General features: G+C 35.9%; 1 pseudogene; it reads right to left on the reverse strand.

Annotated features, from left to right (window-relative positions):
• Positions 1 to 8394: 8394 nt before the first annotated feature.
• LOC100686044 overlaps positions 8395 to 22483 on the reverse strand; it is a 28589-nt pseudogene continuing 14500 nt past the window's right edge.

The following is a 22483-nucleotide window of genomic DNA, read 5'->3' on the forward strand; positions in this document are numbered from 1 at the left end:
AGGAGTGGTTGAGTATAAAGGAACAAGAGGGAATATTTGGAATGTGATAGTGCTTATACAACTCTATGTATTTGCTAATATTTGTAGGACTGCACATTAAAATGGGCGTATTTTCATGTAATTTATATTCTACAATAAAAATATAAAATCAAGAAATTAAATGTATAAAATGTAAGATAAATAAATGTGTGCCCCAGAAGGATCACACACACACACACACATACACACCCTGAGGACTGCTTTGCTGCTGAACAAGCAGATGATCTATTTATAATCTGGGACAGTAGAAATATATAGGAAGAGCTAAAAGGGAAACAGGCAGATTTTTGCTCAATTAAAGAAATGCTGGTAATTAAAGTATCATAATAGAGTATCAATGATACTGTATCATGAATATCATTAGGAAGGGATTTGAACATACAATTGGGATTGTACTAGATAATCCAAGCTTCTTCCACATCCAAATTCTTGTAATTCTATGATTTTAAGTTTTTCAATCAAAGTGAAGAGTGCTGGTGGTTTGTCAAACCTTCTCCAGTGGGAATCAGAGGCAATCATAGAACATAAGCAGAGAACATAGCATAAAAATAAGCTTGGAGCCTTCCAAAAGACCTTTCTAGTTCTATTGATTGGAAAGCACAACACAAACTTGAAGGGAAAATGAGTCATACCTCTTACTGTCCTACCTCCTAGGAGCATGCAAACCCATTTTTGTATTTGGAGGACACTGCAAGAGTAACACTCTTCTTTTACCCTAGATATTTTTGGCTCTTGTTTGTTTTCTGTCTATATTTTAACTGTTTTCTTTTTATGTTATGATGGACAAAGAAGCTATGTATACATGGTAACTACATCATTCAAATGGTTATAATAACTTAGATAAATTTGACATTTTATGCTCAATGACTTAACCCATTATATGGGTAACAAATATTCATAAGTGAATGTGGTTATAAATTATGAGTTTAAAACATTTACTAATTGATTGCAAACAAAATAATTCAGCAGAGTATTATCAGAAACTTTTATGACTCCTAAATGCAAAGATGAATTATTGCTTATTATCTAACCTTTGATATTTTTTATATCTTACCAACACTCTTTAATGCAAAGAGAGATTGATATAATCTTCCTTCTTAATTACTTTCCATAACTAGAGGCATGATACAATTCCTGACAACTAAGCTTTCTTATCTGCTTTTCATGTAATTGTTGGCATAATTGGAAATTTTCCTTCTGAAAATCTGTGTTGATTCCCCCTGCCCTCTTTTGATTACAGTTCCCAGAATTATATTCTCTGTACTTCTCTTTTCAATTTTTCAATATTACACACATATAAACACACATGCATTTTAAGGAAAGAACACAGTTAAATTCTTTATAATCAGTCAGAATTCATGTAATATATCTAGAATAGCACATAGAATAGAAAAAAATATAATTTAATAATGATATATTTATCTTGATATATAGATATACATATATAACTATATATATATATATATATATATATATCACCATAGTTCATAGAAAAAAAGTATTATTGTCAAAGAGAGCCACAGGAGGTAGCTTTTTTATTCTTACAAAGTTAGAATCCTAATTCAATCCATACTTCCTCAAGATTACGTTACATCTCCCCATAACTTAGTGGCCTAAAAATGGAAAACAATCATAAAAAATGAAATGTATTTTCTTTTGGAATTAAAAATACAGTAGAGATATAGTAGAAGATCATTTTTAAATAGTTTATTTAATATGAATTTAATATCACATTATATTCACTATTATGTAGGCAGATTCCTTACAGATACTAAAGTTCAGCAATTGGATTTAAACCTATATCATAATCCCTAATAAATAAAAATAAGTCATATAATTGTCAAATTCTTATTTGAAATCAAATAAAGTCTTTAAAAACTTTTTAATTTAAATTTGATTGAATTAGCATATAGTGGGTTATTAGTTTCAAAGGAAGAATTCAATGATTCATCAGTTGCGTACAATACCCAGGACTCATTACTTCCAGTGCTCTCCTTACTTTCCATCACCCAGTTACCCCATCCCCTACCCACCTTCACTCTAGCAACCCTCAGTTTGATCCCTAGAGTTTAGAGTCTCTTATGGTTTGCCTCCCTCTGTGTTTGTGTCTTATTTCATTTTTCCTTCCCTTCCCCCATGTTCATCTTTTTTGTCCTTAAATTCCACATATGAGTAAAATCATGGTATTTGTTTCTCTCTGACTTATTTCACTTAGTATGATGAATGCCCTCTAGTTCTATCCAAGTCATTGCAGATGGCAAGATTTCATTCTTTGGATGGCTGAGTAATATTCCATTGTATAGATTAAGTGAATCCATCCAACTGAGCCTCTGATAAGGACACTATCAGGGTTTTGGGGTGGCTCTGTCAGTTAAGTATCCAACTCTTGATTTCAGCTCAGGTCATGGTTTCATGTTCATGAGCTAGAACCCTACATAGGGCTTCCTACTCTCTTCCTGTGGTCCTCTGCCCATGCAAGTACTCTTTCTATCATTCTCTCACAAATAAATAAATAAATCCTTTAAAAATGACCATAAATAAATAAATAAATAAATAAATAATCTTTTCAAAAATTCACCATCAACCAAAAAAAAAAAAAAAAAGTGACTAATTAGGTCCAATTAGTTAGACCAAGGACTAGATCACAAAATTCTGATTCTCAACTCGTTTTCTTCATTATTTATCAAGTACTATCATATATATTTCAGAATAATTATCTGTGTGTACCAGGGATGTTATTATTAAACTCTTTTTGTAGGTAAAAAAAGTGACACTTAGAATAATTCTGTGATTTTACTGGGGTTGCACAGAAGGCCTTACCTCAGAAAACCTTCTGAGACATTATTTAACTTAAAAAAATAATATAGATTCATTATCTCTTGAAGCTTCTTAAATAGCTTTCTTCACCTTCACCTCTGTAACAGTTTGAATTCAGTCCAACTTTACACTGCCTGGAGGAAAAACTCTTCCCTACCACCTTAGATTCACTAACTGGGGATTTCTGAATTAAACTAATAAAAGACAAATTAATAGAAGAAAAGGCACGTAATTTTTATTAATATTTATGTGCATGGGAGTTCACAGAAAAGAAACAATACTCAAGGGGTATTAGAATTGGGACCTTTTTAACGAAGGCAAGGGGTTTGGGTTTCAAGGGACAGTAATTTATGGGGAAGTAACTAGAAAACTTATGAGGGAATTCATAATGGAAGGTAGGAGCTATTTTAGTAAGGGTTGTTTACACAAATTGATCTTGGTATCAACTCCTCATCTGAGATGATAAGAGTCCCCTTCTCTCTCTGATATAGGATTTCCTCAAAGGGAAATGTATTCCCAGCTTTTGGGCAGATAAGAGAAGGAGGAGAACTTTTTGCATCTGTGAGTTCCCAGTTGGATTCAGATTAAAATAATACTCATGCCAAAGTGGCATATGCAGGACTTGGAGGCGTTGCACAGTTATCAGAGACCTACATCCCTCCCATATATCTGCTTTCAATTCCCACTGCTGTCAGAGCATTGGTCAGATCCATTACAGGCTTCAGCAAGAAGGGTGAGGGGACAAAGGGCATATTCCAGCTAGCTATATCCCTTTTGTAAGGAGCATGACTTGAAGTTCCACCCAACAATTTCTATTCATATCTGAAAAAGAAGGTAATCCTGTGGCTATGCACAGATAGATGCAAGGACATTAGAAAAGCAGTCTTTTGGCTGGGTGTAAATGAGGACCATTTAATAAACAGGAAGGAAGAAAGATAAGCAGTTCTGCTGCATGATTTCTATTTGCTCTTCCAAACTACTTCATATCATTGTCTACTCTGTTTTTCCCTTAGGAGGTTAACTTATACAAACTGCATCATCAGTAGACTGTTACCCTCTGGCTGCCAATTAGATTTAGCCAAGAGGACAAAGAAAATTGAAGAAGTAGTAAGTGTTGTGAATATTTATTCTCCATGCTTCTCTCCTGCCAGCCTACGATTATTTGGCAGCTGCATTAAACTTAAGACCATCGCTTCTACAAGGGAATCTTTTTACTACAGTTATAACTGCCCTTGGACCTAGAAGTGGGGACAGTTCTTTGATTTGTTAGTCTGGAAGTACTCTACCATTCTTAACTCTGCCCAAACATTTATGAATAGACCTGTATTGGTTTGCTCAGGCTGCCATAACAAGTACCAGAGACTGGATGTCTTAAACAACACAGGTCTATTTTCCTTACAATTCCAAAGGCTAGAACTGTGAGGTCAAGGTGTTGGCAGGATTTCTGTATTCTGATGGCTCTCTCTTTGGTTTGTAGATGGGCATCTTCTCCCTGTATCGTCTCATGGTCTTCCCTCTCTACCCATCTACCAGCATCCATATTTCCTCCTCTTATAAGGACACCAGTTATATTGCTTTAGGGCCCACCCTTATGACCTCTTGTTAATTTTATTACCTCTTTAAGTACCCAATCCACAAATACATACACATTCTGAGATACTAGGGCTTGAATATAGAAATATCTGGGCAGGGAGAGAATACACAATAACAGCTTATAACAAGTCACTTCAATAACATTTCTTCAAATACTCCTTGGGAGTCCATTTGTCCTTGCTGGGAGGCTAGCAATCTCTGTATTAGTCTCCATAGTGCTTATGGCAATGTTTCTCAAACTTTAATGTTTGCACATTACTTGGACATCCTGATAAAATGCATTTGGATGCAGTAAGGATCCTGCATACTTCCAATGATATCATATAATATACCACATCTTGAGTTGCAGAGCGCGCTCTCTCTCTCTCTTTATATACATAAATATTTATATACATAAATGGAGAGAGTGTATGTATATGTATACATACACACACACACACACACACACACACACACACACACTTTTTAAAAAATTCCCCCGTTGCTGGCATGAATAATCATTCCACTCAGTTGGTCTCACCTTGGACTTATTGAGGCTAATTGATGTTCTGTTCTGTTTTGTTTTTTTTCTGGGTTCCCGCTAAACATCTTGACATGAGGATTCATACATCTTTACTTAATAGAACAGTGTGGCCTAACTTACTGGGAGTGTGAGTTCTGGTTTTCAGTGCAGTTCAATATAACATAGATAATGTTTATTGTAACTTGTTTATTAATGTCTCCCCAGAGTAACGTTAATGAACTTTTACTTTAATTCTTCAAAGTTGTTTCAACTAGAATACATTCTAAGTGACATTATAAAATAAAGATTAAACATAAAATAAAACATTATAAAATCTTTGTAAATTAAATACATTGACATTTCCTGGGCTCTTCTTCTTTTATAATAGCTCATTAGCACAAAAATAAAATTATTTTAATTTAGACTTAGGAATTACTATCAGTCACTCTTCTGGGAGGTAGACATTACTGGTTTTCTTAGGAAGTTAACATTTTTAATCCTAAATAATAATGGAGAAGAGGGATGCTGCTGCCAGCATTACGTTAAATACATAATGGCAGGCTTTTAATAACCATTACCTTATAAAACTAATAAATACTAACATGTTAATTGAATAAATGGATGGATAAATAAGGGACTGATTGGTGGAGTAAGTTAGTATGATATATTTACAAGGTATCTCAAAATAAAGATGAACATGTACTTTGTGAAACATCTAGTTGCATTGTCAAAGGTATTAAAAGTTTTTCTGGGGAGTTTATATTCAATAGTATAGAAAATGAAGTCATTAAAGTTTTAGGTTTTAGACACATGCTTCCTGACTGAGCCTCTTTCCTCAGGTCACATGAGCTTGTATTAAAATATGGGTAGCAAAACAGTAAAAATATAGTAAAGCTAGCTTCAGTTATACCAGCAGAATGCAGAAACAGCAGCCCGTATTCCTCAGTTGAAGGAAACTCATGTGTTTATGCACGCTCCTGAGAGTCAGCAGCAGAGCATCTGCCAATCTTCTCTGTTATTTGTTTTCTTTAGACTCCGGATAGCAACTCCTGCTTCTTGTCACAAGCTTGATACGTTCTATATTGGCATCATCTCAAATTTTTACTGTCACCATTTTGAAGTGAAGGAATAGCCCTATTACCAGACAAGTCAGAGCTGCCTTAGGCTCTGAGTGAATGAAGATACCTCTGGTGTAAGAAAAACACGAGGAAAATAAGAAGATGAATCCGGGGGTAAGATCACTATACAAATATACACTGTCACATTCTTCTTCACACTAGCCAGGGGTAAGTCACAAATTATCATCTGAAAAAAAAAATCAGCTACATTAATCAGATTATATTCAACCATAAAACTTGCCATTTGTTGTATATAGGAGTATTTTTCAGGCGCTGGAAACTACTGAGAAAAATGTGCCCCTCAAGAGTTTCTCAGAATATGGCAACATGGAATGTGACTAGCATTATTGCCTGTCCCATAGACATTATTGAATGTATTGAATATGTATTGATTTATATAATCGGTTTGCCAAAACACAAAGTAGCTACAACATATTTGTTATAGTTCCTCATTGTAGGCTAAATAGATATTTGTATAGCTATATAAAACTAAATTAACAAAGAAAAGAACATCTAGATTCTGAATCTTTAGTGACCTGACTTATCCGAAGTTTAAAATTTAGAAGATCTAGAGAAATAAGCCTATTGCATTTCTTTCAGTAAAATGTGTTTACTATCCCATTATTATGGGCTGAGGATATGGTTTCATAATTGCCTATAATTTCCCTGATGAGAGAAGCAGCTATTTTGAATCACTAGTCTTGGGTGGCAAAAAAATGTACTTCAAAAACAAAGTGGTAGAGTTCTCTAATTGTGAGAGGAAAGACCTGTCAATTTGGGATCTTTTTTAAGTTTATATGACTTACATGCCACGTTAACTCAGGGTTCACTTACTGTGAAAGACAGTAACCTCTTAGGTACTGAGGAAGAATAGGAATATGAAGAGGCTGTATCTACAGCTCATAAAATAAGGTAAAGATTTGGTAGACACAATAAGCAGTTTTATTCGTCTAAACCCAAAAGTTTGTTTCAAATTAGGTTGCATGGAGTCTATAAAATTATTGTATACACATTAGAAATTGTACTCAATCCTCTAAGTAGGTTATATTAAAAGAGAGAAAGTGAGCCCCACGACTCCAGGAAACTGTTTTCTAATAATTACAGTGACCCAAAAGGAAGTGGTTCATGCCACCAACAATAGGTAATCAATTGTTCTACAGAATTAAGTTTAGACAGTCCATGGAAAACATTTGAATTCTTTCAATACAATTAGGAAGGGATATATCTTTCAATTTATTTTTGTTTGTAATATACTGATGTTTGCCCATATGTTCAGCTACTTAAAAAATAAATAAATGTTTCCATATCCCACTAGAATTTCAGAGCTCCCTAGGGTATCTATTGAGTGAAAACATTTGAAGGTGTAACATTCAGTGAATGAAAACATTCAGGGTAGCACTTAAATAGTTTTAAGAAGGTGTAAACATTACTCACAAGTTCTCTAAAGAAGTACAGACCTTTACAAACTAATATTATGGGTTTGGTAAATGGACAATGTCTTTGAGGGGCACATACTCTAAGTCAAGCCTATTGATGTCCATTTAATTAATTTGGATATTCAAACATAAAACTGGTTTCTTAACTACCGCTTATCCCTAGAGAATTATGGTGGAAGGATTTGCTAAGGGTTAGAGCACAAAGTTACTCCCACTGCTTAATAGAAAAGGGGCTAAATCACAGCGAAATAATTGTAACAGGTGGTATGAAAGTAATGTAATCATAAAGTAAATCCAAAGACAAATCTGTTTACAAATGGATATGAAATTACTGAAATCGATAATATTCTGAGAAAGTTCATAAGAAAAATTAGGGGCATTCTTTAAAACAAAAGATTATATTGAAATAAAATTATGTAAAAATAATAGAAATGTTGAGAATCTTCATTTTAAATGTTGATCTTCATGGAGTGATACTATCTTTAGTTCAAGTATACTCCTAGAGCCTAATCATGAATTATAATGAATTAGTTACAAAGAATTTTGGAATCTATTCCTTGTTTGGAAAAAAAAGGATCAATATTCATTACGAAAAAAAGTAAAAGTAATTGTTTCTAAAAGGCAGTATTATTTCATACATTTTTTATTTCTTCAAACAAGAGTGACTGAAATAAAAAATATAATTGTGTCTCTTCATCATGGAAATGGCTTTAAGAGAAAACCAATCAGATGGATATTATGGCTTCCCATTTGGAACCAGTAAATAGTTACCACCGATAAATAGACAGCCAATAGTCTGTCAAGAGTGTTTAGGTATATTGTATAATACAACATGCCTGTTCACCAGGGGGAAAACTAGGAAATAACTTGCCTGAACTTCTAGATTTCATCACACGACAGGTGCAAGAGCACCACCCATGCCTCTGAAAACATTGCACCATGCACCCTTGAAAAAACTTTGGCTCCTTCATCATGAGCAATCGTCTTCCAGCAGTCAAGCCTGCCTGCGTACATGATGTCAGTCCTTTGCCCTCTACCTGCATCATCATACCACCCCGGGAAGTCAGCCCAGCAATCACTGTGGTGGATTGTGCCATCGTTCAGTTGATGAAGATGTGAGTACTCTTGGGATCTGGAAACATGCCCTTTAGATACCAAGGTAGGCAGCTGGGTAGATGATAATACCCTGCACAGATTAAAGCCAGTTCAGGCCCTTAATCCTATTGGATTTGTAGATCTTAACCAGGTGGTCACCAAGCTGAATTTCCTTTCAGTTCCAGCTTTGCTGACATCAGCTGCTAGATGGGTACGGGCAAAATCAAGAGGATACACAAAACACAATGCTCTGCCCCCAGTGGCACCACCTGGTGCTAAATTCCCTGTAAAATAGTGACCAAACTAGGTTCTCCTGTCCACACAACCCAGGAAGACCTTTGAAGGCAAAACTGAAAGACTGAGTGAGGAAGTATCTGATGACATTGGCCAAGTTACCACACCAGAAGAACAGGACTCCCTGGTCCTTGGGGAATCTGAACCACACAGTCTATAAGGCCCTCATACTGCTTCTCTGTGTGATTTGCCTGCTGGCAGGCTGCACTTGCAGCAGCGGCTTGACCTGCTTGATGGGCACTACAAAGGCCCTGGAGGTGGCCACCGCCACTCCACCTGCCAGACAGTCCTTGACTAATGAAGGACACTAATGAAGGACACGCCATCTGTCATGTTGAAAAGAGAGGCAGGAGACCATGGGACTGTGGTAGGAACTGGCTGGGACTTTAGGAGGTATATTTTAATATTTAGGGAGTCATTGTCGACTCCATAGAGCAAATTAACATGCTTTTGTTAGCTTGCAATTTTTAAAAGCTTTAAAAAGCATTATTGACAAAGAAATCATTGACAAAATGAATTACATGTATTTAAAGCTCTAGGAGCCCTTTTTAAGATAATCTTTGTGACTATCTGTATAGACAATCATGTATTTTACTTCTCTTTGTCTATACTATATGGCCTTTATTTTCCTTTTTCTTTTTGCCTTATTGCAAATATTTCTTACTAGCACATCAACATAATGTAGAATATGAGGAGGGAAAGGAGGCATCCTTGCCTTATTCCTGATCTTTTTTTTTTAAGCTTTCATTTATTTATTCATGAGAGACACACACACAGAGAGAGAGAGAGAGGCAGAGACACAGGCAGAGGGAGAAGCAGGCTCCATGCAGGGAGCCCAATGTGGGACTCGATCCTGGATCCCAGGAAGGATCACGCACTGAGCCAAAGGCAGACGCTCAACAGCTGAGCCACCCAGGCATCCCAGTCTTATTTCTGATCTTAGACAGAAAGTAGACTCGTATCTAATATAATGTTAGCTGTAGGATTTGTGGATATTCTTTACTGGATTAAGGAAGTATCCTGCTTCTAGTTTGTGGAATTTTTTTTTTTTTTTTTAATCAGGGACAGATGTATGATTTTGCCAAATGATTTGATTCTTCATTTGTTGATAAAATGTTTTTTTTTCTTATTTAGTAAGTCTATGAATATGATAAAATACATTTTTTTTTTCAATATTGAACAAGCCTTGCATTCCTGGGACGAGCGTCACTTGGCTGTGATATAGGGCTGGGTTTGGGTTATCTTCAGTGCATCAAGCCTACAAATTCCTCTAGTAATACCTTTTGTTTGTCTTTCTACTTAGTTGTGAATTGTCCTTTGCACTTCTTCCTAGAGAAAGCCTGTGTCTTGGAGTTCTCCCAGATGTCTTCCACTATTAGTTTTACTAGTTGTATATTAGCTTGTTGGTAGGGTATTGGGTGGGGTGTTTGATGCTCTGACCAGCCTCAGTCTTAAGCAGACACCATGAGCCTTGACCTCAGCCATGTGCCCTTTGTACGTATACTGTCTCTTCTCCAGATACAAAACTAGAGCTAGTGCATTCCCTAGCTCCTTCTCCAAGTAGAACCTTTTTAAAAAATTCTTTGTTTTCATCCTTAACTTCAGTACTTTTCCACTAGTGCTGTTAGTTTATAATTTTGAGGCCCTAACTCCTACAGATTAAGGATTTTGCTCCTTAGATGAGATAGGGGATACATCTGGGATGGGGAAGGGTGGCAGCCACCCATTTCCACCTTGGGTTGCAATGAATTTCCACCTCTGCACCTAATCTACAAATTTAATTGTTTTCTACCCGAAAGATCTGCAAAAAAACAAAAACAAAAAAATATTTTATTTCATAAGAGAGAGAGAGAAAGAGGAGTCTGGATGGAGTTCTGGCAGTGGTTATCATTCTTCAACCCCAGGAAGAACCATGAAGGAAGTTCTTCTGTTTTTGTTTTGTTTTGTTTTGTTTTGTTTTGCATTATTCAGATTTCTCCCTGATATTCCCTGAGAACCTCGTGGGGCTCCAAGAGAAAATGCTCTGCAAAAGGGACACGACTATCTTATGTCTGTGGCCCTCAGGGGCTTTATAGTCTAACATTAAGCCTACTCAGCCTTTTGCAATTAATTAAAAATGTCTAGCTTAATATTTTCACTGACTTATATGGCATTTGGTGGCATCTAACTCAAGTAAACAAATGGCTGTGTCCTGTTTCTCCCTGCTTGTGCTGCTTTTTCTCCAGATTTTGGATGAACTTCTTTCCTTGCCATTCCAGTTCTCTCCAGAGTTCAAGAAAAATCTAATTTGCAGTATGTTCAGCTTTTTTTCTCTTGTCATAAGGGTGACAATGACATTCTAGCTCTCTATATATCTGAGCTAAACCCAGAAGTCTCATGTAATGAGATTTGGCTACTAAATTTACAAATGATGCTGTTCTGAGACATCTAATATGCTGTCTGCATTAATATATTGTCCAAAGAGGTTGAAGTAATGGAGAACAAAATTTCTGTGTTTTTTTTCATTGTATACCCATGCCTAGAACTTAGAAAAGTGGTTAATTCAAATTAACCCTATTATATTTTCTGTTATGTATAGCATGTATGCACTAGAAAAATTCAAGAAATGCAAAAGAATACAAAAGACAAGTTAAAAGATTAACTCATCAAAATCAGCATAGAATGATTTCTTTTGCCTGAATAGGAGACATTTAAACATGACCATATCAGTACACAAAAAAAGATTTAGATGATAAAATTTGAAAATATTGGTGAGAGAATAGATCATTACTGGAGCATGTGCTCCAAGGCAACAAGAAGAGGTATCATATAAATTTAAGGCATTGGGATTAGCCTTAGATGGGAGGAAGACTATTACCTTTTCACTAAGTTAGGATGAAGAGAGAATAAAGAAAGAAAAGTGGAGGACGGAAAATAGAAGATCAATTAGCTAGAGATGGCAATCACTTTTCAGAAGACAGCAGAGAAAAAGACAGGATTCCTACCATGATTTTTCCATGAAAGAGGAGCCAAGATCATCTAAGATCAGAAAGTGTAGTGTAATAGGACGTTGGCAGATCGATCTATTCAGGAGAAAAGCAAGATGGAGAAAAATACATAAGGAGAAATGATTGACTTGCCTCATGCAGGAAAGAATGTAAGTAGCACTGAAGGAGTTGTGGAAAGATTGGCAACTGTCAAATTGTAGCAGTTTTGTAATTTTATTTTTGAATTAAAGTGTTTGGTAATCAGAGAGCAAAAACCAAGAACTCAGGTTATTGGTTTGAATTGAGTTGGATTCAATTGGTTTGAGTTAGAAGGGAACCATTGGAAAGACAGTAGTTATAAAGGTAATAAGGCAAAATAATATTCCCAATTATAAGGCAAAACCTGTGATTCTAATATATGCTACAAAAATAAAGAGGCTTATATTCTGGTTGCCATTTGCTGTGTAACAAACCATCTAAAATTCAGTGGTATAAAACAATAATTTATTATGGTTGCAAATTCTGTGAGTCAGGAATTTAGAGATGGCAGGGGAGAGTAGATAATCTTTGGTTCATGTCTGGGGCTTCTGCTGGGAAGACTTGACCATGTCGGGATGGTGGGGCGGGAAGGCATTGAGCATCATTCTCTTGCTCTATGTAATATCCAGGCATCTTTACATGGTCTTTCTGTGAGACTTCTCTGGCATGATAATCTCAATCTAGAAAGACTTTTTTCATGAAGCTCCAAGAGTGAATGTTCCCATAAAAAAAGCAGAGGCTGCATGGTCACTTAATGACTTCATTTAGGACATGACATTGTGTCACTTCAGAAATACTCTATTGACTGAAGCAGTCACAAGCCCACCAAGATACAAAGGGAATGGAGTTTAAGCACAGCACCCACAGAGAGGCACCAAACAATAGTCGTATTCTAAAATTGTCACAGCTGGACAAATATTGTTAATACTCAATGGAATGCTTAGTATATGCCAGGCCCTGTTCTTGGCATTTTTCATATATTAACTTATCTAATCCTCCCAATACTTTATGAGGGTGAAATTATCATGACCCCCAATTTGTGATATGGAGTTTATGTAATTTGACTATAATCACTGCTGGGGAAGCAGCTATTGCATACCTGTTGCCCTTCACTGGGCTTGCCCCATCAGTGCCCTGGCCCTGGAATATTCCCCAATATGGAAGCCATGTCCTGAACTATATCATTGGTCCATATTCTTATTCTTATTAAGAGAAAACATTCTGTTCTGGATACTCAGTGAGCTTCCTTGTATAACTTAAGAGTATCATATGTCACCTGTCCAGTGCCCTAGATGGAAAGAAATGGAATCTTCCCCTACAGCATGAGAAGGGTGTGTGCATTGGGAGAGACCTACCAGCCGTGGTAGATCAGCACACACCAGCAAATACCAATCTCATTCTGTTGTGTCTCTTCTGCTTTCTGTGAGTAAAATATCTCAACCAATGCTTTGTGTGTTGAGTCCTCCTCTGGGACTCTGAACAAATAGAAGATGCAGTGAGCCAGTGTGCAAGCTCCTACTTCTGGTGGCTGGCTGTTCTCCATGAGGTAGGAATCCTCACTTGAGATTGGTAGCTGGATATTCACACTTGACGATCACATCATCAGTGACCTCTCTAAGATTAACCTAGCCAGGCAGGCTGGTCTCAGAGTTTTGGCCTGAACCAGTATAATATGTCACCTTTAAAGCAGATAGAAAATGATAATAACAGTTCGAAATAAGCCTTCATACATTCATGTATCTCAAGAGAACAGGAAGTCTTTTCTTGCTCTAAACATCTCTTAACCAAAGTGGTTTTCTCAGAAACCCTTGCCAGTTCTCTATGAACAATTCTTGTTCACTAAATTGCTATAGCTTCATGATCTACATTATGGTACAGACCAATAATAAGAGAATAACATTTCTAAATGAAATAAAATATTATTATAAGCCAATCTGTGTATTTGTCTAAATAAAACTTGTATACCAATTCATCCTTGAAGTTAAAGGTGAAGGCTAATAATCTGTTTAAGAAAGAAAATAAACTAAAATATGTGGCTAGAAATTAGAGCACCAAGAGATACTTGGGTGGCTCAGTCAGTTAAGCAGCTGACTCTTGATTTTGCCTCAGGTCAGGGTCTCAGGGTCTTGAGATAGGGCCCCAGGTGGAGATTCATGCTCAGTGGGGAGTCTGCTTGAGATTCTGTCTCTCCCTCTGCCCCTCCCCATTGCTCTCACTTTAAATGAATGAATGAATGAATGAATAAATGAATGAATGAATGAATGAATGAATAAATGAATGAATGAATGAATAAATAAATAAATAAATAAATAAATAAATAAATAAATAACATCTTAAAGAAAAAAGAAATTAGAGCACCAAGAAGAAATCAGGGGCAACAGGGCATAAACTTTGGTTTATGAGAGCATAAACATCTATGTCTGAGTTTGAATTCTTACTCAGATATTTAATGAGCTGAATGATTTGGAGTTAATTATGTAACATTTAAGGCCAAGTTTTCTCATCTCCAACAGGGGAATATACTTACCCAAATGGGTATTTTAAAGGATTAATATAAAGTAGATATAAAAATACCAGCAGTAAACACTTAACTTCATGGATTAGACATTGAATAAGTTATAGTAACAAGACTTTCAAAGGTTGACAGGTAGGTCATCCAGAGAGACAGAGACATTGTGTAACAATTCAATAGAAAATATCAGATCAATACAATGAGACAAAGTGCAGTGATTCAACCTAGTTTACGAAATACTGCAATGTCTTATTACAGGCCAGGAAAAAAAAGGGCCCGAGACATTCCGAATTGTAAAAACTTGTAAATTCTTGGGAGTAAGAGATTGGTAATTGGAACCATGACAGCATGTATAGATATAATTGTATATAAACTAGAAACATATGTAGCTTTGCACATTTTTAGTAATAATAATAGTTAATATCTATATATATTACTGTGTCCATGTGCTTTTTAAGGATTTTACTTACACTACTAACCCATTTAAACTCCTCTCTCCTAAATACAAACTGATGAGGTAAAGATAAACACAATCCCTATTTTACAGCCAAACAACGTGAGGCACTTGTTCAAGGTCAAACAATAAAAAATGATTGGGGACACCTGGCGGCTCAGTTGGTTGCATCACTGACCTTGATTTTGGCTCAGGTCATGATCTCAGGGCAGTGAGATTGAGCCTCTTGTCAGGCTCCACACTCAGCAGGTCATCTGCTTAAGATTCTCACTCTCCCTCCCCTCTGGGCTTCCTCCTTCCCTCTCTAAAAAATAACAATAACAACAGCAGCAGCAGCAGCAGCAGCAACAATAATAAATGATTGACCCTTGTATTTGAAACCAGAGACTATAACTTTTTCCCAGTTTCTTAATCACATCACCATTTCACCTCTGAAAAAATTTTTAGTGATAGGTGTCTCTAAACTTGGTTCATATTAACTTTAGTCTCATGTAACTGCAATGATACAATAACTGCAATGATACAATAAATGGCCAATCTCCTTCCTTAGCACTGATGGAAACATCCTAATTAATTAATTATTATTATTATTATTTCTAATTAATTAATTATATCCATACTTCCTTTTTCAGTCATCCTTAGCAGTGAGCAAAAACTTCTGTCATTATATCAACCATCACTGATTCTCTTTAAAATACCCACTCTTCCTAACAATTCCACTTTAGTAATAGAATAACTATGAGAAAATCCTTAAAAAAGCATAGATTCCCATATTATATTACTTGAATCCTCAACTTCCTTACCTTTCATGATATTTTCCTTAAATATTTTCACTTCATATTCATCCTGCAATCTCCTTCCTTAATAATGGGAGCAGGATAGCGAGCTCCCATTTAAATCATGTAGATGGGCACCTGAGTGGCTCAGTGGTTTAGTCTTTGCATTTGGCTTGGGTCATGATCCTGGGATCCTGGGATCAAGTCCTGCATCAGGTTCCCAGCAGTGGGCCTGCTTCTCCCCCTGCCTATATCTCTGCTTCTCTTTCTGTGTCTCTCATGAATGAATAAATAAAATCTTTAAAAAAAAATATCATGTAGAAATACTTAAGGAAAGTTGAATGTCCCACCAGAGTTAAAGTATTTCTATAGAGTTGAGAATGCCAAAAATTCATATTTTATTTATCCATTCATGCCTTAGGATATGCTAAATACTAGGTTAAAAAGCAAATTCATTAATTAGAAAGGTAGCACACATTAAATCATTTTCATCTATTAGTGGTTTATTATGATTTGGGATATGTAATTAGCAGGCCAGTAACCTAATGAGGCTTTGAAAATATGAAACAAATTAGTAGTGACTTTTAGCAGTGAGAAATTAGCAGGGCAAGGTGCAGGGTATTAGCTTCATTTGAAATGTAGAGGCTTCAGGCTTCAGTAACAGAATATTGGTAAACAGGGAATATGGGGTTTCTGGTTGTCTTCAATTAGGGGTTCTGTAATTGGTCCACACTAGAACCACCTGGAGACCTCCCCCCCCCCCCCCCCCCCCCCCCCCCCCCCCCCCCCCGCCCCGGGGAACTTTTAAACCATACAGAGGTGTGCCCTTCTTCTGGACCAGATATTGATTGAATCCATTTCAGTTGGGCCAAACAGCCTTATGTGTTGAAGTCTTTCCTGGTAGGTTGTAATATGCAGCCAGAGCTGGGAATCCCTCCCTTAGCTGGAGATTTGCTATAAGGGGCCCATCAAGGGCAGCCTGGGTGGCTCAGCAGTTTAGCACTGCCTTCAGCCCAGGGCCTGATCCTGGAGACCTGGGATCCAGTCCCACATCAGGCTCCCTGCATGGAGCCTGCTTCTCTCTCTGCTTCACTCTCTCTCTCTCTCTGTGTCTCTCATGAATAAATGAAATCTTTTTTTTTTAATTTTTTAAATTTATTTATGATAGTCACAGAGAGAGAGAGAGAGGCAGAGACACAGGCAGAGGGAGAAGCAGGCTCCATGCACCGGGAGCCCGACGTGGGATTCGATCCCGGGTCCCCAGGATCGCGCCCCGGGCCAAAGGCAGGCGCCAAACCACCGCGCCACCCAGGGATCCCAAGTAAAATCTTTAAATAAATAAATAAAAGGGGTCAGTCAAAAAGGTCTAAATATATTTACTTTGCATTTTCATCCAAGATCTGCCCTAGGTGGGGAAGATCACTACAATTTCTTTCCCTTGAAGTGTCTTGTGCTATTCCTTTTTGCATCTACTTGGCTGAGACAAACAGCATGTTGTACTCCAATAGTTAAAACTGGTTAACTTGGTAAGTTCTATTTAGGCCAAATAATTGTTTTTTAAAACTCATAATTCATAACTTGTAGGTAGTCATTCTGTTAGTAACCATCACATCCTTGATAATTTAATAGTAATGAACATTTTCCCAGCTTACAGTCCTTAATAAGTAATTAGACACATGATGTAGACTGGATATGGTATTGCATTCAGTAAGATAAAGTACAATAAATGCTTTAACAAGTATTTTTAGAATTCTGTATTATGTAGAATTTCGTCTTATCATTTATTTTTTATTTTTAAATGAGAAACCAAAGTATGACAAAGATGGCATATAAAAATATGCCATCTAGAATCATCACAGTGAATTAACATGACTGATGTCATTCTGCCACAAGTAACAAAGAATGCAATACGTACTATATGTCTTAAGTCTCGATGTGAAAATATATGGTGTATATATATGGTTTGAAAATTAGAAAAAGAAAACTTCTTATGTCATAAATTCTCATTACAACCACATATATAAACAGATATGGGAAAATAGGCTGGAAATAAGAAATGTGAAAGGTAAAGATAACAGAGCTTGCTATTCATCTGTTCCTCATCGATATCTTATTTCCTGGCGTCCTTTAAAGATAGAATATTAATGAATTCTAGAATCAATTTATCAAGATCATTTGGCCATAAAGAGTGCTTATTTATCTTAGAAGCCCAGTTTTTCAAATAAGTTTTGGACTCAAGTAAACATAGGCAGTATTTCAGCACAAGAGAGAATCCCATAGCCTGGAAATGTGGCTTTATCTGAACTCCAGAAGTAATGGTCACAGTTCCCCAGTACACAGGGGAACTGTGGCTGTCACTTTTATTTTATCACAAATAACAGTATCAGAACAGCTCCTGTAAGTCTAATCTTAAGGTAGTTTTCACACAGTGGATGTCATTTAGAAGATAACAGAATTAATTTAATATATCTTTTACTAAATCTCCTCCATTTTTCTTTGAAACTTACCTGACCCTAGCTACATGAATTTCAAACATTCTAACCCAGTGCAGTTGGATATAAATGTAATGTGAACTACAGACTTCTAGATTTTCTAGCAGTCCAAACAAGTAAGAAGAAATAAAATTACCTTTAATAATTATCTATTTTAACCATTTAGACAAAATTAATATTTTCAGTATGTAATTAATATAAAAAAAGATTCATGTCATGTGTTATTTTTTTATTTTTCATACTAAGTCTATAAAATCCAGTGTACATTTTACACTTATAGCATGCTATAAATCATACTAGCCAATTTCAGGTGCTCAATAGCCTCGTGTGACTAGTAGCTACTTTATTGTTCCGTGCTGCTCTCACTTCCTTAGTAGTGCATAATGTAACCTGAACACAGAAAATCATAAAAGTGAGTTTGCAAATCTTATTACTAATACAGTAATAATTTAATCCTATTTTCTTCAGAGCACTTGATTAAAAAAGAAATTTTAAGATTTTATTTATGTATTTTCATGAAAGGCACATACACAAAGAGAGAGAGGCAGAGACACAGGGAGAGGGAGAAGCAGGCTCCATGCAGGGAGCCCGACGTAGGACTCAATCCCGGGTCTCCAGGATCATGGCCTGGGCTGAAGGCAGTGCTAAACCGCTGAGCCACCCGGGCTACCCTCAATTAAAATTTTTATGTGTGAATCTCTTTAGATTAATATAACTCTTGTTATCTTGAAATACTTGGGCATAGATAGCTCAAATAAAAAATACGAATATAAAGAGGTAGATATATAGATAAAAAAATAGCCATTGGAGAGCAATCAACCAACAGATGATATAAAATACACATTTGCAAACAACTTCTAAGTTGACTTTTAACCTAATTTGTACAGTGCCCAGAAGAGCAATATGGAATATATGTGTTCTAATGATGAGAATGATGATTATGGTGACTGATTGTAATTTCGTAAACGGCGAATTAATGTGTCCTCAATGAGAGGACATTCTGATTCTCTGTATTTCATAATAAGTAGTTCTGCCCAACACGTCAACATCTAGTCATATACTGTTATGTGTTGTAACCACTTTAAGATTTAATGATAATACCATTAATGAGAACATTTCTCATTTTCATGTGTATTCCCTCACCCATGGAATGCTATTCACACCTAAACAACTGGGATAATGTCTTTCAGAGTGCTGTATCTGTAGAATATTGAACAACTACGGACCTACAGTACACCTATAATTTTTCCTTAAGGGTATTTCATTATATCTTATTTCCCTTTTAGTCTGCACACAGAACTGAATCGTTGATGGAATGGTGAGATCCTCTCGCAGGAGAACAAAAATAATTTACAGTTCAGCCGCAGGCCTACAGAATAAAATCAGATATCCTAGATAAAAGATGTAACCAAGGGCAATGCTGTAACAACCATTTAAATATGTTTTGTTCTAATACTTCTGGAGAAGCTATAAGCATATTTTGTTGAAAGCAAATTTGTTGAGATCCCAAAAGTAATGTAATTTTTGCAGACATACCTGGGAGAAAAAAATGACTAATTTTTGAAAGGTAATTCATTGTATTTAACTCAGAGATGGGAAACTATTCCATCACTTTGTGTGTGAACTCTCTTACTTTAAGATATTTATATTAATATAACTCCATATATATATAATATATATATCCATATGTTTACTCATTACTTAAAGCTTTCAGAATTATATTTCTCCTGTTTGTAATAGTAATAATACTATTAAAACACATCAACCAGTATTTTCTAATCACTATTAGAAAGTATGTTCTTATTGACAATAATTATAAATAACACTTTTAACTCTAAATTACAGCCCTAGTCAGGGTAATATTTACTGAATGTAGATGCACAGCTTCTCCCACTAAATGCCAAGTGTATGCTTAGAGTTGTAATAAAATAAATAACAGAATAAAATTTGTGCCCTCAGGAGGTTAAGAGACAAACACATGCAAAGATCATTTTAATAAAATTCATAAAAACAACTACCATTTTTGAGTCCTTACTACCTAACAGACACTAAGTATTATACAGATTATATATGTTAAATTCACTAAGAATACCAGGGAGTAGGTGATTAATTTTAGCCCCCTTTTAGGAAATGCTGTACTGATATGAAAAATGAGTTGAATCTTAAATGATGATATTTCCTGGAAGGCAGGAGGGATTGGTCACTCCAAAAACCTTTGCTTAAAGACACAGAAGCTTGCTTAGGATTGAGAATGTGTTTAAAGTGGCTAAAGGATGTGGGGTACAAGAACAGAATTTTGATGGCAATAATGGATGGACAGGAGAGTTGGATAAAAAGCTACTGCAATCACTCAGATGGGAAAGAAAATTACCATATAGTAGACTGAACCAGTGTTGATAAGAATGAAAGAGAGTGTGTAAGAGAAGATCAAGAAAAGGTATGTGAAATGATAAAATGGGTTTAATATTGCTTGTGTTAAATGTGAGATCGCTTCAAGATATCCCCTTGAAGATGGATAGAAGCCAGCTAGAAATAGAGGTTTGCATATTATGGGGAGATGGGATTTGGAGATCGGATCTAGGGGTCATCAGCACACAGGACTGATTGAAATAGTTCAGAGGTATAATGGGCAGTGCATCTTGTAAGATGTCCAAATTAGTATTCACAAGTTTATAACCAGGTTACAGAAAAGATCAGTATAACTTTTGTGTTTTAACTTAAAGAGCTGAAGGCACATTAAGAAATAAGCTATAAAACTATGAGAAGGAGATTCAATATATATATAAGGTAACTGTATAGACATTACCAACCTATAAAGTAGGTTTTATGTAAATAGTAATGTCTTCTGGAATATCTAAAATAAGTTTTAAGTGACAAAATTCTCAATTGTTTCATAGGAAAATTTTAAGAAATATACTTACTACATAAATAAGGCACACCTAAAATCTAAGAAATACGTCTTTGTAAAGTATATAATCTTCCAATTATGGCTACACAAAACAAAACAGTAACAAGGTGGCCTTCCAAATACTTTTTCTATGATAGAAATGTAGGCCTCTCTCCATCTGCTTCCCCTCTGGTAAATTATAATTGAATATCTCCTGAAAATGCAGTTGTGCAATACGGTCCTGATGCTTGCCATGAGTCTAATAATACATTGTGAGGGAGGAAAACTTTTTGTTTCTTCCCTTCTAGGTTATTTGGCTGGTCTATTAATTAAATTGACATAAAACAGATTAACAGGAGAAAAACAAATTTAATCTCTTATGTATAGGAGCCCCTAAAAATATGAGACTGAAAAAAATGACCAAAGCAGGCAGCTTTTATACCTTTTGGACAAAGAAACGATAAATTTGTGAAGAATGAACAAGATAAAGAAGTGTGGGTTTGGGGTAGTAAATTAGTGAGAAAGTAACAAGCTTTGTTTATACAATCTTCTAGGCCTTAAATTTCCTCTCTCTGGTGATGAGGATGCTTTCTACCTTTCTGGTACAGGGAGGGTACCTTTCACATGAAAGATTTATTTCCTGCTTTCGGAGGGACATAGTGGGGGTCAGAGTGTCCTTCTTGCATTTGCTGTTTCTTAAGTAACTTTAATTCAAAATAATCAATATGTCAAAGTGGTATATTTTGCTTCCCTTCAATACATAATTCCAGCAGTTTCTAGTTTCTACAAAGTTATATATTTTTTATGTTTTGTTTTGTTTTGTTTTGTTTTTCCCTAAGGTAAACTCTCCATTCTGGAGTTTGTGCAGGAACGTGGTTTATCATAAAGTCGGGAGAAAGTTTAAAATTAATTGTTGTATCTACTCACCTCCCAAACTATTGTAAACATAGGCATTTTACTAAAGGTCTCTTGCTGCTTTCTTTTGACTTGGTGGAAATATGATTTATAACCCAGAATACCATGCATAATTATAATAAAAAGTTGTGATATTTTTATTTATAATAAGAACTATATTCAGTCTTCCACTGTTGCTGGCACAGAGCTCCTAAAACTCTTGGAATTTCCTGTGATAGGAGAGATAAAAGGGTCCTTTTTTATGTTAATGAGGTGACTTCTGGGAAGCCCTTAGGTCACCTAAGGATGAGTTGCCCTTGGAACCAATCCTGTGATGAGAGGGTTGGAAATTTTTAGGACCCCCTTAACCTCCAGGTAGGGGTAGAAGCTGGAGGTTGACTTAACCACCAATGGTTAATAACTTAGTCATGCCTATGTAATGAAGCTTCCATAAAAACCCACAAGGACAAGGTTTCAGGAGCATCTAGGTTGGTGAACACATGGAAATTTGGAGAGAGCAGTGCACCTGGAGAGCTGGAGAGGAATGGGAGCTCTGCACCCTTTCCCCA

The sequence above is a fragment of the Canis lupus genome, chromosome 6 (genome assembly GCF_011100685.1).
Source record: "Canis lupus familiaris isolate Mischka breed German Shepherd chromosome 6, alternate assembly UU_Cfam_GSD_1.0, whole genome shotgun sequence".
In the NCBI taxonomy this organism is placed as follows: domain Eukaryota; kingdom Metazoa; phylum Chordata; class Mammalia; order Carnivora; family Canidae; genus Canis; species Canis lupus.